The following is a 13,926-nucleotide window of genomic DNA, read 5'->3' as shown; positions in this document are numbered from 1 at the left end:
GTTGGTACTGTTCCTTTTCTGAAAGAGCCATCCCAAGTGAGCAGTTCTGTGAAGTAAAATGTGGTCTGACCTGTGACTTCTGCTCAAGAAGGGGAGAGGAGAAGCCTGTCAACCATATAAAATTGTATTTGTAGTCCCAAGACCATGTAAATGAGGAGTGAAAACCCACATAGTGTGAATCAAATATATGGAGCTACAGCTATTCTGAATGGAAGGACATGAAACTGATAAACAAGGTTCAATGAGCATGAAGTACAGTCATGAGGCAGGAGTGCTATAGAAACAAAGAAAAATGCATCCAATTAACCTGTCTTGGTCATTCATAGGGCTGGTTGAAAATACCAGTGAACAGAGAACTAATACTGCTTTTGAAAATAAGGAATAACCAAAATATGAGCAATGGAAGATAGGTAAAGGTATAAAGTCCAGTTTCTCTAACAGAAAAAAAAAGATGGAAGAATAATAACCCAGAAAAGGGTGAAGAACTAGCTCTACATATTGTATCTCTAATAAATTCAAAATCACCTCATCCAAATGCTGAAGGTAGACTGGAACTATAAAGGAATAAATTGTTATGATTGGGAGATAAAGGGAATTGGGAGAAGAGCAGAAAGCTGGACCATGGTTCAAGATAACAGATGACCCATCTAACTGAAGCAAAATGAATCTAAATGTAAACATATTAGAATAGATGTAGTTTATTCTGTTCAACTAAATTTTAAATTGAAAATCCTATTTTGGAAATGATGAGGCAAGAATGGAGGAAACATAGATCCTGCCACACATTGGACAATGGCTGTAACAATCTCAACAGGTAAGTAACTGCCACACACTGGACGATGGCTGTAACGACCTCAACAGGTAAATAACTGCCACACACTGGACGATGGCTGTAACGACCTCAACAGGTAAATAACTGCCACACACTGGACGATGGCTGTAAAGATAAAGGGAATTGGGAGAAGAGCAGAAAGCTGGACCATGGTTCAAGATAACCGATGACCCATCTGACTGAAGCAAAATGAATCTAAATATAAACATATTAGAATAGATGTAGTTTATTCTGTTCAACTAAATTTTAAATTGAAAATCCTATTTTGGAAATGATGAGGCAAGAATGGAGGAAACATAGATCCTGCCACACTGTAACTTGGTAAATGATGGGTAAATGACTGCCACACATTGGACGATGGCTGTAACTATCTCAACAGGTAAATGACTGCCACACACTGGACGATGGCTGTAATGATCTCAACAGGTAAATAACTGCCACACATTGGACGATGACTGTAATGATCTCAACAGGTAAATAACTTCCTCATTTCTTTGTAATTGTGAGTGATGTTTGTACTCACTTCAGCAATATAAAAGTTCATGTTTAATTGTAAATTCAAACTTATAGGTTAAAAACACAAAGTTAAAGTACTTCAAGTCTCAGCAAAAATAAACATATCTTTGCATGACTGTGCAGAGGAAAAGAATGAGGTTTCTTGTATGGGAATGTAGATGGAGTATTCACAAAAGTAGGTGTGTCGCACTCTTATTGGTGGAGAATTTTACTGTAAAATAGGTCTTGCACAGTAGAACAAAATCACATATTTCACGATTTTAGGTGGAAGTTTTCACAAGGCTAGTGGCATGCTAGTTCTTTAGGCAGAAAGCTCAACTTAACATCAAATCTAGTTTTAAATGTTAAAAAAACTGTCACTCAAATACTAGTCTTTTTGTTTCATTCATAATCTTCTCTCAGGATTTAAAAAAAATCATTCCTTGAGGGTCCTCACAACCTGAAGAAGGTTCAATTTTAGTTCAATTTCTGCAACAGAACCACTCTTTAAGCAATCCACATCTTTATCAAAATGTTCCAGGAGAAGCATTGTCCTTTCTCGGCATCGACGACTATCTACATGAAATTTATTATTATTTCTGAGGCTCTGGGCTACTTGATCCCACAAGTTATGGCTACCTCTTCCAATCTGATTCTTTTGAAAAGGATTAATTCTTAAGACTTCTTCTAAAAGTATAATGTCATGCCATGATGAAAATCGAAACTGTCTCTTCCGTGATTTTTTACTGCCCAATACAGGTTCTGAATGAACAAAAACAAACATTAAATCTATAATCAAAAGATTTATTTGATAATCATTCATACTTTACTAGAACTATTTTAGACAAAGTGAATTTTATTTTTCTTTGTATTTATTATAAGTAATATTTAGTCAATCACTAATAATTTTGGAATTTTCTTACAGAAATTAAATAAATGCATCACATTGAATACAATGGCATATAATGCAGTGATATCTGCTTTTATTCATTTATTTTGAAATAGTCAAGTGATTATATATATATATATATATATATATATATATATATATATACCACAAATATTAAAATGTAAACAAATGTGTTTATGGTTCATTTATGTCATATCTCCATCAAATTGTGTTTTTTTATTTCTCAACTAGGAATTATAAGTTGGACTAATTTTCAAATATATAATCACAAGAAACAAACAGGGAAGAACTTGGTTCAATGGAGCACTTGATACAAACAATGATCCACCAAGAAAACCATGTTCATGTGCATTTTCTTTAAATCCACAGGAATTATGATAAGAGAATACATCAAATTATGTCACGTATGATGAGAGAGTACATCAATAGCAATGAGAAAATTTAATATTTGTATCATTATTTTAACTGAATCATTTCAAACAGACGACAGAGTCATAATATTTGTATCATTATTTTAACTGAATCATTTCAAACAGACGACAGAGTCATAATATTTGTGTCATTATTTTCACTGAATCATTTCAAACAGACGACAGAGTTATAATATTTGTGTCATTATTTTCACTGAATCATTTCAAACAGACGACGGAGTCATAATATTTGTGTCATTATTTTCACTGAATCATTTCAAACAGACGACAGAGTCATGATATTTGTGTCATTATTTTAACTGAATCATTTCAAACAGACGGCAGAGTCATGATATTTGTGTCATTATTTTAACTGAATCATTTCAAACAGACGACGGAGTCATAATATTTGTGTCATTATTTTCACTGAATCATTTCAAACAGACGACAGAGTCATGATATTTGTGTCATTATTTTAACTGAATCATTTCAAACAGACGGCAGAGTCATGATATTTGTGTCATTATTTTAACTGAATCATTTCAAACAGACGAGTCATAATATTTGTGTCATTATTGTAACTGAATCATTTCAAACAGACAACAGAGTCATAATATTTGTGTCATTATTGTAACTGAATCATTTCAAACAGACGACAGAGTCATAATATTTGTGTCATTATTTTAACTGAATCATTTCAAACAGACGACAGTCATAATATTTGTGTCATTATTTTAACTGAATCATTTCAAACAGACGACAGTCATAATATTTGTGTCATTATTTTAACTGAATCATTTCAAACAGACGACAGAGTCATAATATTTGTGTCATTATTTTAACTGAATCATTTCAAACAGACGACAGAGTCATAATATTTGTGTCATTATTTTAACTGAATCATTTCAAACAGACGACAGAGTCATAATATTTGTGTCATTATTTTAACTGAATCATTTCAAACAGACGACAGAGTCATAATATTTGTGTCATTATTTTAACTGAATCATTTCAAACAGAATCATTTCAAACAGACGACAGAGTCACTGATTAACAGAGTTAGTTTCTACTTCTAAAATATTTTGTGCCATTATTATTCAATCTAAAAACTGATAGTATCTTTATTTATTTAATACAAGTTGTGAGAATATTCCATCAACTATAAAATAACCTCAATTCTGTACTGCTGGAATAAAATCTATTTTACATTTCTAACACTCAACATTTAAGAAAATTACTAACAGAATGTTTCAGCTGCATGTTTTGTTGAATTTATCTTATAAATCATGTGTTTAAGAACATGTGACAACAATTTCAGCTGATCCAATACAAATGTAAATTTCATGAAATGTATGCTGTTGACAATTAGTGCCAACTTTATCATCTTCCACCCAAAATATACAGTATAATTATTACTTGTTTACATGCATATTTCATGTATCACATTTGAAAGAAATACAAACTAACTAATGTCAAGAAACAGAGCTTCAAATGAAACTTATTTTGACAAAATTACAAACACAATCTAATCATACAGTACTTCTTCCAATGTTTTTAAAACACATTCTAATAAGTGTGTTGACAAAACATTGACACTAAACAGGTTGGAAATGCACTCAATACTTCTTTAACAGGGATATGGAATTCAAGACATGTTTTTGTTTTTCACACTGTTCTGTTGTTAATAAAACACTGGGTAGATTCCTAAGGAGGGAGGCAAGTTCCAAAAAATTCTTAACATCAAAAGTCTAGCACAAATGCACACAAAAATTTAAAAATAAATGCCTTTAAACCAAATCTATTTACAAAAATAACCCTTTAATTTACAAACTCTGTTACACACAGTAACAAACATATTGAAGTTAATGGAACAAAATCACTATATTAATTTTTCTGTGACAGAAGTCCAGAAAGGTTTGGTTTTAATGTTTGTAAATATTGGCTAGAACTGGTGAAACTTGGTAAATACATAGCATGGGCATTCTCCAAATATGTAACATCAGCCAACTCATTCATCAAAGACTCTTTTAATTTCAAGTCTAATCTAAATCAACTTAATCATAAAGCCTTAATGGCCAGTTTCGATGTTATATCCCTCTTTACAGAAGTTCCAACCACTGAAGCCTGCAAGATAGCCTTAGAACTCTATATCCGAGACCCTAACCCAACTATAGACATTCCCAGTAACCAATTAGCAACCCTCATAGAATTCACCACGATAAAGACAAACTTCATGTTCAACAACCAAAACTATATACAAACAAATGGCCTAAGCATGGGCAACCCAGTATCACCAGTTCTAGCCAATATTTTTATGACAGAAGTTGAAACACAAGCAATTAACACAGCATTACATCCACCACTATACTGGTACAGATATGTAGATGACACAGTTGCAGGATTCAAATCTACAGAACACATACTTAATTTTTTCAATCACATTAACTCTATACATCCCAACATTAACTTCACATGTGAACAGGAAGAAAGCAATCAAATATCATTTCTTAACCTCAAAATTACAAGAACCGACACACAATTCAAAACAGAAATCCACCAAAAAATCATCCATACTGGACTATACATTCCTTGGGACTCAGCACATGAAACAAAACAAAAACTCAACATACTAAGAAACCAAATAAACACAGCCATAAAACTATGCTCACCAGATAAAATTAACGATGAATTAGACAAAATAAAACAATAATTTATCAAGATCAATAAGTTTCCTCCACAAACCGTAGAAAACATTATACGCACACACCTAGACAGAAAGCAAAATCAACCAACAAAAGTAAATATATCTCACGAATCAAAAATCACGAAACCATATACTGCTGTATACCATATATTCCTGACATCAGCAAACAAATAACCAACATTTGGCAAAAACTAGTAACAAAATATGACATTCCAGTTAATACCAAATTTATTCAAAAACCAGGCACAAAACTGAGGTCTATACTATGTAAAAACTACACTGACAAACACCACACCAACATTATTTACAAAATACAATGTGATAACTGCCACGACTTCTATATTGGAGAAACAAGTAGAAAATGGAAACCAGATTCAAAGAACAGAAAAAGTCACCTTCACATGTTTTCGAACACCGCAAGTCAAATAAACAAAACATAACCATAGAAAACACTCAAATACTAAATAAAGAAACAAACGCAAAATTAAAGAAGCCTTACTTATACAACAACTTAAGCCCAAAATACACCAATATAAAGGAACGCCTTTATACCTATATTAATATAATAAAATAAATAAAATTATATATTCAAACATCTAACACCGCCCTCTACATTCCGACACTCAGTTACACAACCCCTTTCAAACATGTGGTCAGCTTCCGGTCAGTTACCTCTTTCTTTGTGAACCTGATGATGACCGAAGAAGGTCAAAAAGTTGTTCGCTCTTCTACGTAAAATATTTTCTCAACCCAAACGAGCCGTTTTTGCACATAAATTTCTCAACAAGTGGGTTTCTCGACATCACTGAGAAATAAACATTGTTCATAGCTGAAGATGTTCTGCAGTTAACAAACAAAATACTTTTTTTATTAAATAAATATACATTCCTGGATTATAATCTGGATAATTTCACCTCCATCTACATTTCCAGTATATTTCATATATCTATATGAAGTAATTAATATGGTTATGGAAGTTATATAAACATGTTGAGATCAAACACACACAGTGTTTTAAAGTAATTTATTACATAAAACAAACAACTTTCAGTTTACAGCAATTTTGTCACTAAAATAATATGTAAAACTGCATTGAAAAAACTACAACATTAACCTCAGAAATGGTACAATAAAACAGTTTGATCCTTAGCTCTACATCCCAAAGAAAGTTTTGGACAAAATTCCATAAAAAAGATTCTTCTCTCAGTGAAAAGAAAATTTGAAGGTTTTAGATTCTCAACAACAGCTTCCTTTATCATTAACTCTTACCAGTATTTAGATTCTCAACAACAGCTTCCTTTATCATTAACTCTTACCAGTATAAGCTGAAGAGATTCTTCAAGACACATTAAATGGAATTAGAACACTACAAACCAAAAACATAACCTAATTTGCTGCTTGATAAATAAACAAATTCTATAATGTAAAATGTATATCCAACAAACAATGAGAACACTGATAATAAATGGAGTGTAATTTTTATCTGTTTACAGGAGTGTGATTGCAAGCCTCTTAGTCAAATTTCATTAAAATTTATTTCTCAAATGTAAGTTGTAGAAGCAACAAAACTAGCGTTTTTAGCTATAAATAACATTACACAACTCCATGTTGCAAACAAAACATATTTCGTGTATCTAGATGTAAAATAAAATGTCTAGGTTTAAATTGAATTATGCAACTTCTATACTGAACTCTATCCAGCTCTCAGAAAACATTTTTTGTTCAAGGTTAACAAAATACAGGTTTTTATAGACCATTAAAAAAAAAAAAGTGCACTATCAAAATATAGGCTTAAAGAGTGAAATGTGAGACTCAAATTATGAGTGATTGAAGAGTTGATGCTCAAAAGCAAAAGAAAACAATCAAAAGTTCACACAAACATATCTTTTTAAAAATTATATCAATATCTGTACCATAAATTACAAGTTAATTTACTTTCACTAACTATTTCTGTTCTGGATAAAAAATTCTGTATGGATAGTTAAAAGTTACAAGTATTTTGTTAGAAATAAACACCAAAACATTTTTGTGTATCATAAGTAAAACAGTTGTTACTGTGCATCACAAAGTTCATATAGAATACAAGTCTGAAAAGTTTAATTATTAGTTAAAATGGAATGATACTGAAATCAAATATCCAAGACTATCTCATTGTCGATATAATACACAGTGATAAATATTTCAGTTTCCAAAGTCAAACCTCTCTTTTCTAATGTTAATATAATAGATTTTAATATGTTCCCTGCAAAAAAACATTAATTTTATTTGTATAGATCACAATTTAATGTAAACATAGTATAGCAGTAAGGGTGTGAATTATTTGAATAAAGCTGAATGCACTTGTCTCAGAGCACTAGTGTAAGCTGAAAGTTACAGGTTCAAGCCTTTATGTTTATTACAATCTTAATTTTATATAGTGGTAGAAAATCATCTGTCATTCAGTTCCTAATGAACAGATGGTAAATCATCTAATCATATGTTTGGCTTGAAAGATGACTAAGCGGTGCTGTGTATGTGTAGATCTCTTATTGTTAATACACGTGTTGTCAAACATGGAGGTGTTTAGTGAACATGAAGCTATAAAGTATTAATGTATAACCAAGGTAGGGAAACATTAACTGATGATTGTTATTGTAACACATTCAAATCTTGATAGCTTAGTAAGTAGAGCATTTCTCCCAGAGGACCAAGTCAAAGATTCTAGGTTGAACCCTACTCAGAGCAGTTTTCTTATCTTGATTAATTATAATGGGTTATTTGCATGAAGTGATAACTATTCTGTGGAAGTGACAAGAACAATAACTTTGATTAAAGATTTTTCTCAAAAATATCAAAGATATATTTATGAAGATAACCATAAAATTGTCCTAATATTGGATAGGACACTGAAAAACAAATTCCAATGTAATATGCATAAATATCTTAATTACTTTGCAATGCACTTGACAATTAATAGTTAGTTGATACTAAGTAATTCTTACCTGGTCAGAAAACCACCAATAATTGTAGCAATGTATGTTACTTACTGTACAATATACCAGTTGAGAGGTTCTTAATGTTAACTTTAGTGGAGCTCCAAGAGTTTTCTATTCTGGTCTTTGTTGGTTAGTAAGATCAACAACTATTTGGGTGAAAATTCAATTCTTCCAAACACTCATTTACAAGAAATACCTGTAAAAAATATAAGTATTTTAGTAAGTAGATAAATTATAATAACACATCTAACTAAAGCCGTAAGACTTATCTTGTACAATGTAGTTAAGAACATGTCTTCATTTTTACTATTCTTGGATCACTACCACAAAATTAGAACAATTCTTTTGCATAACCAAAACTACAAAAAGAATCAAGAACAGAGATATATTCATCTCTGACATCTAAGATATCTTCAGTAAAAGTAAACACAGTGACGACTAGAACTGATGATTTGTGAACTTTTTGTTATCAATCAATTATTCTCAAATGGAATTTTTTATCCTCCCATTTCAACATTTGTTTTTTAAAAAGATATTTTCAAACTAGTCTTTGTTTCATGTGATAGAAATATTCAGGTACAACAACTCAGGATTGTGTTCGTTATGTAATCCTATACTAACACGTATTACACATGAAATACAATACAAAGTTTGAAACAAGTTGAAAATATCATTAACACTTGTCATCGAGTTTCTTTGTACATATTTTCACAAGTAATTCTTTATTTGAACTGTCCTCAAATTTCACTTTAAAAAACTAGAAAGGATTCTTGTCACAGTGTGTGATAGACAATACACAATTCAGTGAAAACATGGTAGCAACTCAAAGTGGATCACACCAACAATATCCCACTAAACATCCAACAAGTTTTTCTTAGGGTGGAGGTCCATTTTGGGCAGTTTACATGCAGTGAGCCATTGTCTGCAGTACTTACATTTTTATAAAATATCCATTTTTCATCTCCAGTCACTAACCTGTACAAAAAAGGTGAGTTACATTCATGGAAGTGCAGAGAAGTACAAATGTCCATTCTTGCTCTGAGGTTGGCTTCTGTCTAATCACCCATTTTCCAATTTTGACACCTTTCCAAGCTGTTGCAGATCACGGTGAACTGTTGAATGGGTTGAATTAAGCTGCTATGCTAGTTCTTCAACTGTTACAGCACAATCTTCATCACAAGCAGCCAGCAGCAAGTCATCGTTAAACTCAACAGGATGACCTGAATGTGGTGCATCATTTAAGCTGTAATCACCTGATCTAAACTTCTGAAACCACCTTCAATATTTTCTTTCATTTAGAGACTCCACAACATAAACACCTTGAATGTATTGCATAGTATCTACTGCACTTTTAAACTCATAAAGCATTATATACCTAATGTGGTCTCAGACACATCCATCTCCATAAGTTTATTTAATTAATGACTTGAAAAAATGGAGTTGGGTTAGTTTCTTTTATTTATCTGAACATTTTTATACACGTCCTACTGCATATTTTAGTCATTAAAGCCTTCTACAAAGACAGATATCGTGAGACACTTTCTGTATTAAAATTTCAAACATTACTTATGTGATGACCTGATACATGTCTCACATAACTTGCAAGATACTGAGATGTAGTTTTTGCACTCCAGACACCACTGCTTATTAGAGAAATTTATCATTATTATTGAAATTTCAGATACAAATTTGTTCTGTATATTTACTGTTAGAGACATAACTGGGTGAAATACCCTTTCTCCATGCCTTCTCACCTAATTGTATTAATTTAACCAAGATGTGAAAGTTCACATTGTAGTACGCTTTCATTGTTAAGGCATCAGGCCTATATCCTCAACAGTTCATGTGACCTTCCATATTCTTGCTTTACCTTGTAACATATTTCCTTGCATTTTAACACAATCCAGTTTAACTAAAAACAAAATCAATGCCATTAGACATTTACTATTTTACAAAAGTTTGAACTACTATTACTTTACAGTATTAATACTAAGTCTCACAGTTACATATCTGTCTTAGTTTTACTCGTGTAAGCCAATAACACTACAACAGTATAAAACTCAGTTACAGAAGTAAGAAAAAAACACACTCATATTTTCAAATGATTAAACTGGGGTTAGAATTAGAGGTTATGTAAATAACTTCTATCAACTGTCACTGAGTTGGACTATGATGTGTACTGAATAACAACATGAATGATTAACAATACAGAAGGTTATCCAGTAACTGTTCAAAAATACACTTTATAATTTTAAATTTTTCATAAAGTAAAATAATTTGATTTATTAAAACTCAATACAAACAAAAACAAAAGTTTTGATAAGAAGCTTGCTAATTAAAATCTTTACATCTTACCGATGGTATTTCTGATTAAGTGTTAAGCCTACGCCAATTTTTAAAATTTTAATGCACATCTTGCATGCAGTTATGTATTATACCTGAATCTTGCACTATTACTGTTTAGACGTAATACTAATAAGCTTACCAATTGTCACTACTGAATCATGATATTATGGAAACAAGTAGGTTAAGGACTAAAAGTCATTGGAAGAAACAAAAACAAGAAATCCTATAATTCGAGCGTTTTCGAAAAGTTGACGGCAAACTATTGATGAACGGTCAAAAGCGCTCGGGATACAGTTTCTTATTTCTAAGTTGTAATATTCGTTGTGACACACTGACGTTCAATTTCCTTTCAAAATTTTATAAAACTTCTAACGTTAGTGCCAAAACTAAACATCTTTTACACTTACACTGAGCACATAAATTAAAGTTCTACAGTAACCTAGACATTTTAAGATCAATATTAATGTTTTAAATAAAAATAGAAAGTCTGTTCCTAAATTTTAATTATTATAAATATGCGTGCGTATATCCAATAAACATATATATGGGCTTAACAAAATTGATACACCGGGAGAGAAACTCTTCAAACTTGAGTGAAGTTCCTTGGACCCTTAATTTATAAATACTACAAAAATAAATAAAATTTTAAAAATTGCCATTCAGTATAGACTGAAAAACTTTTTGTTTGTTTTGTTTTGGAATTTCGCACAAAGCCACTCGAGGGCTATCTGTGCTAGCCGTCCCTAATTTAGCAGTGTAAGACTAGAGGGAAGGCATCAAAGTACATCGATATTAGTTTCATCTCAACAAATGAAAAAACAAATAAAAACTAACTTTCCCTGTAATTAGATAAAAATTAGGGCTGCACTTTTCAAGTCCCTTCTTATTTTGGTTTTAACAGTCGTTTAGTTCTGTTTTAATGTTTATGTCCAAAGGGGAAAAGATTCAAACAAACCTATGTACTTGAAAATGTCGCATATGCATTCACAACGAGTTTCTACGTTTTTGTGATATGATTGCATTTATTCTAAATTTATCTTTAATGTTTATATTTATTACGGATTTCTTTTCTTTCTCAGCAAAAAAAAAAAAATTGTAAAGTTTGGTTTGTTTTGAATTTCGCGCAAAGCTACACGAGGGCTATCTGCTCTAGTCGTCCCTAATTTAGCAGTGTAACTCTTTGGATACTCTTTTATTAACAACTTGAAAACAAAATCTACGATGCAAAAGCCCAATGCTCTTTTTCGATTTCTCGTAACTTCTGCTGTGGACTGCAGTGTCATCTGCTGAAGCTTTATCTGCACAGTAGATAAAGGCACAGTGTTTATTTTCTTTCTCTCCAAAGGTATCAATAGTGATTTAAAAGGATTTTAAAATAATTTTTTTTCTAAAAATCAGCGTTATAAGAAGTATAACTGTGTTTATTTGGTTTGCTAGCTAAAGCTCTACTGACGAGCTTTGAATAAGCGAAGTTACAGTACACTGCATGGGAACCAGCCAACCAAAGAAATTGTTAGACGTTTATGTCTCATAATCACTTGTTCCTCAGTGGCTCAGAGGTATGTCTGCGGACTTACAACGCTGCAAACTGGGTTGCGTGGTGGGCAAAGTCCAGATAAACCCTTGTGTAGCTTTGTACCTAAAACAACAGCATAACCTCTTTTTAATTTTACCTTTAGTGACAAAGAAAATAACTCTAACACACAGATACATATCACTAAACAGGTGGGTCGCTATACACCAGGGGTGGCCAAACTTGCTTAACGTAAAAGCCACATACGATAAACTTCAGATATTTGAGAGCCACAAGACATAAACAAATATTACACACATGTTTTTATTGTTACATGTACATTTCGTTACATAAATTTTATATAAATATTAAGAAATACATATACGTAATAATATTTATTCATGTATTTAGTTTTTAAACTGTTCATTTGTATTAGTTTCAATAATCACAAGGTATACACATATATGTAACAAATGTTTTCAAAATTCTGGCTGACTATTGTTTTAACTATCAGGTCATCCCTCAAGTAATGTCCGATTTTAGGATCAGAAAAAGAGAAAGGATTTCAAACGCTTTTAATGTTATTTAATCAATAATGTATGTTCCATTATTATTAATTACTTCCTGCTAACGATTCACAAGCATCTGAAAGCCACTTCTATAAAATTCTTGGAGTTGGAGGAAAAGAATGTACAGAGTGTAGTTTTAACATCTTCACGTGTTCCAACCTCTTTTCCGTCAAGACAGTTCTGCAGACTTCGTAATTGATGATAATCAGATGGTGCAAGGTTTGGAGGATGTGGAAGTTTTCCAGTCTAGCTCTTCAATCTTTGCAGATGTAATCATTGCTGTATGGGGCCCTGCATTATCCTGGTGTAACACAACACCTTAACGATTGATCAAAACAGGCCTCTTTTCTTTCAGTGCAACATTCAAGCGCTCTAACTGTTGACAGTAGATTGGATTGGTTTATTTTGAATTTCGCGCAAAGCTACACGAGGGCTATTTGCGCTAGCCGTTTCCAATTTAGTAGTATAAGACTAGAGGAAAGACGGCTAGTCATCACCACCCACCGCCAACTCTTGGGCTACTCTTTCACCAATAAATAGTGGGATTGACTATCACATTATAATGTCCCCATGGCTGAAAGGGCGAACACGTTTGGTGCGACATAGATTCGAACCGTGACTCTGAGATTAGGAGTTGGGCACCATAACCACCTGCCCATGCCAAATTTCATTCATTACATAATATCCATTTATGGACTCGGGAGATAGTCCGAGGTGGCTTTGCTAAATGAAAGCACACACACAATATCCATTTGTAACGTCAGACATGTATTATGTGCCTGGTAAAATGTATGTTATGATCATGTTACAATAAATAATATTTCATGTCATTGAAAATACTTGATTGAATAAATTTTAAGTATTGTATCATCCTTTTTAGAATGAATTAGTTGTAGTTAACGAATTAGTTGTAATTGTGTTAATCAATCCCACTAAGTAGCCCAAGAGTTGGCGGTGGTGGTGATGACTAGCTGCCTTCCCTCTAGTCTTAACTTAAATTAGTCCTAGTAGCTTTGTGAAATTTAAATCTGTAACCAATAAGTTTTAATTATTGAATGTCCCTTTTAGCATGAATTAATTGTAATATAATACAGATTAATTAAAAATTTAGTACTGAAAGTATTTAAACAAAGGCTTTAATTACTGTATCGTTTTTTTTTTAGAAGAGAAAG

At 32.0% G+C, this 13,926-nt stretch overlaps 1 long non-coding RNA gene across 9 annotated transcripts in view; it reads right to left on the bottom strand.

Moving 5' to 3' along the window:
• Nucleotides 1–11,413, bottom strand: part of LOC143233799 (uncharacterized) — a 35,484-nt gene extending 24,071 nt beyond the window's left edge. For 3 of the 9 annotated variants that reach the window (XR_013018347.1, XR_013018326.1, XR_013018515.1), the window contains exons 1-2: nt 10,812–11,408; nt 8,378–8,522 (exon numbers count right to left, since the gene is read on the bottom strand). This is a non-coding gene — a long non-coding RNA (uncharacterized LOC143233799). Of the gene's footprint in view, nt 1–6,023; nt 6,192–8,332; nt 8,523–9,301; nt 9,547–10,811 lie in introns of all 9 variants that reach the window. The other 6 variants (XR_013018384.1, XR_013018470.1, XR_013018483.1 and 3 more) reach the window with 6 other exon arrangements.
• Between the last annotated feature and the right edge of the window lie 2,513 nt (nt 11,414–13,926).

This window comes from Tachypleus tridentatus, chromosome 1, assembly GCF_004210375.1.
Source record: "Tachypleus tridentatus isolate NWPU-2018 chromosome 1, ASM421037v1, whole genome shotgun sequence".
Taxonomy (NCBI): Eukaryota; Metazoa; Arthropoda; class Merostomata; order Xiphosura; family Limulidae; genus Tachypleus; species Tachypleus tridentatus.
Note: the sequence above shows the minus strand (reverse complement) of the source record. Positions and strands in the feature narration are given on the sequence as shown.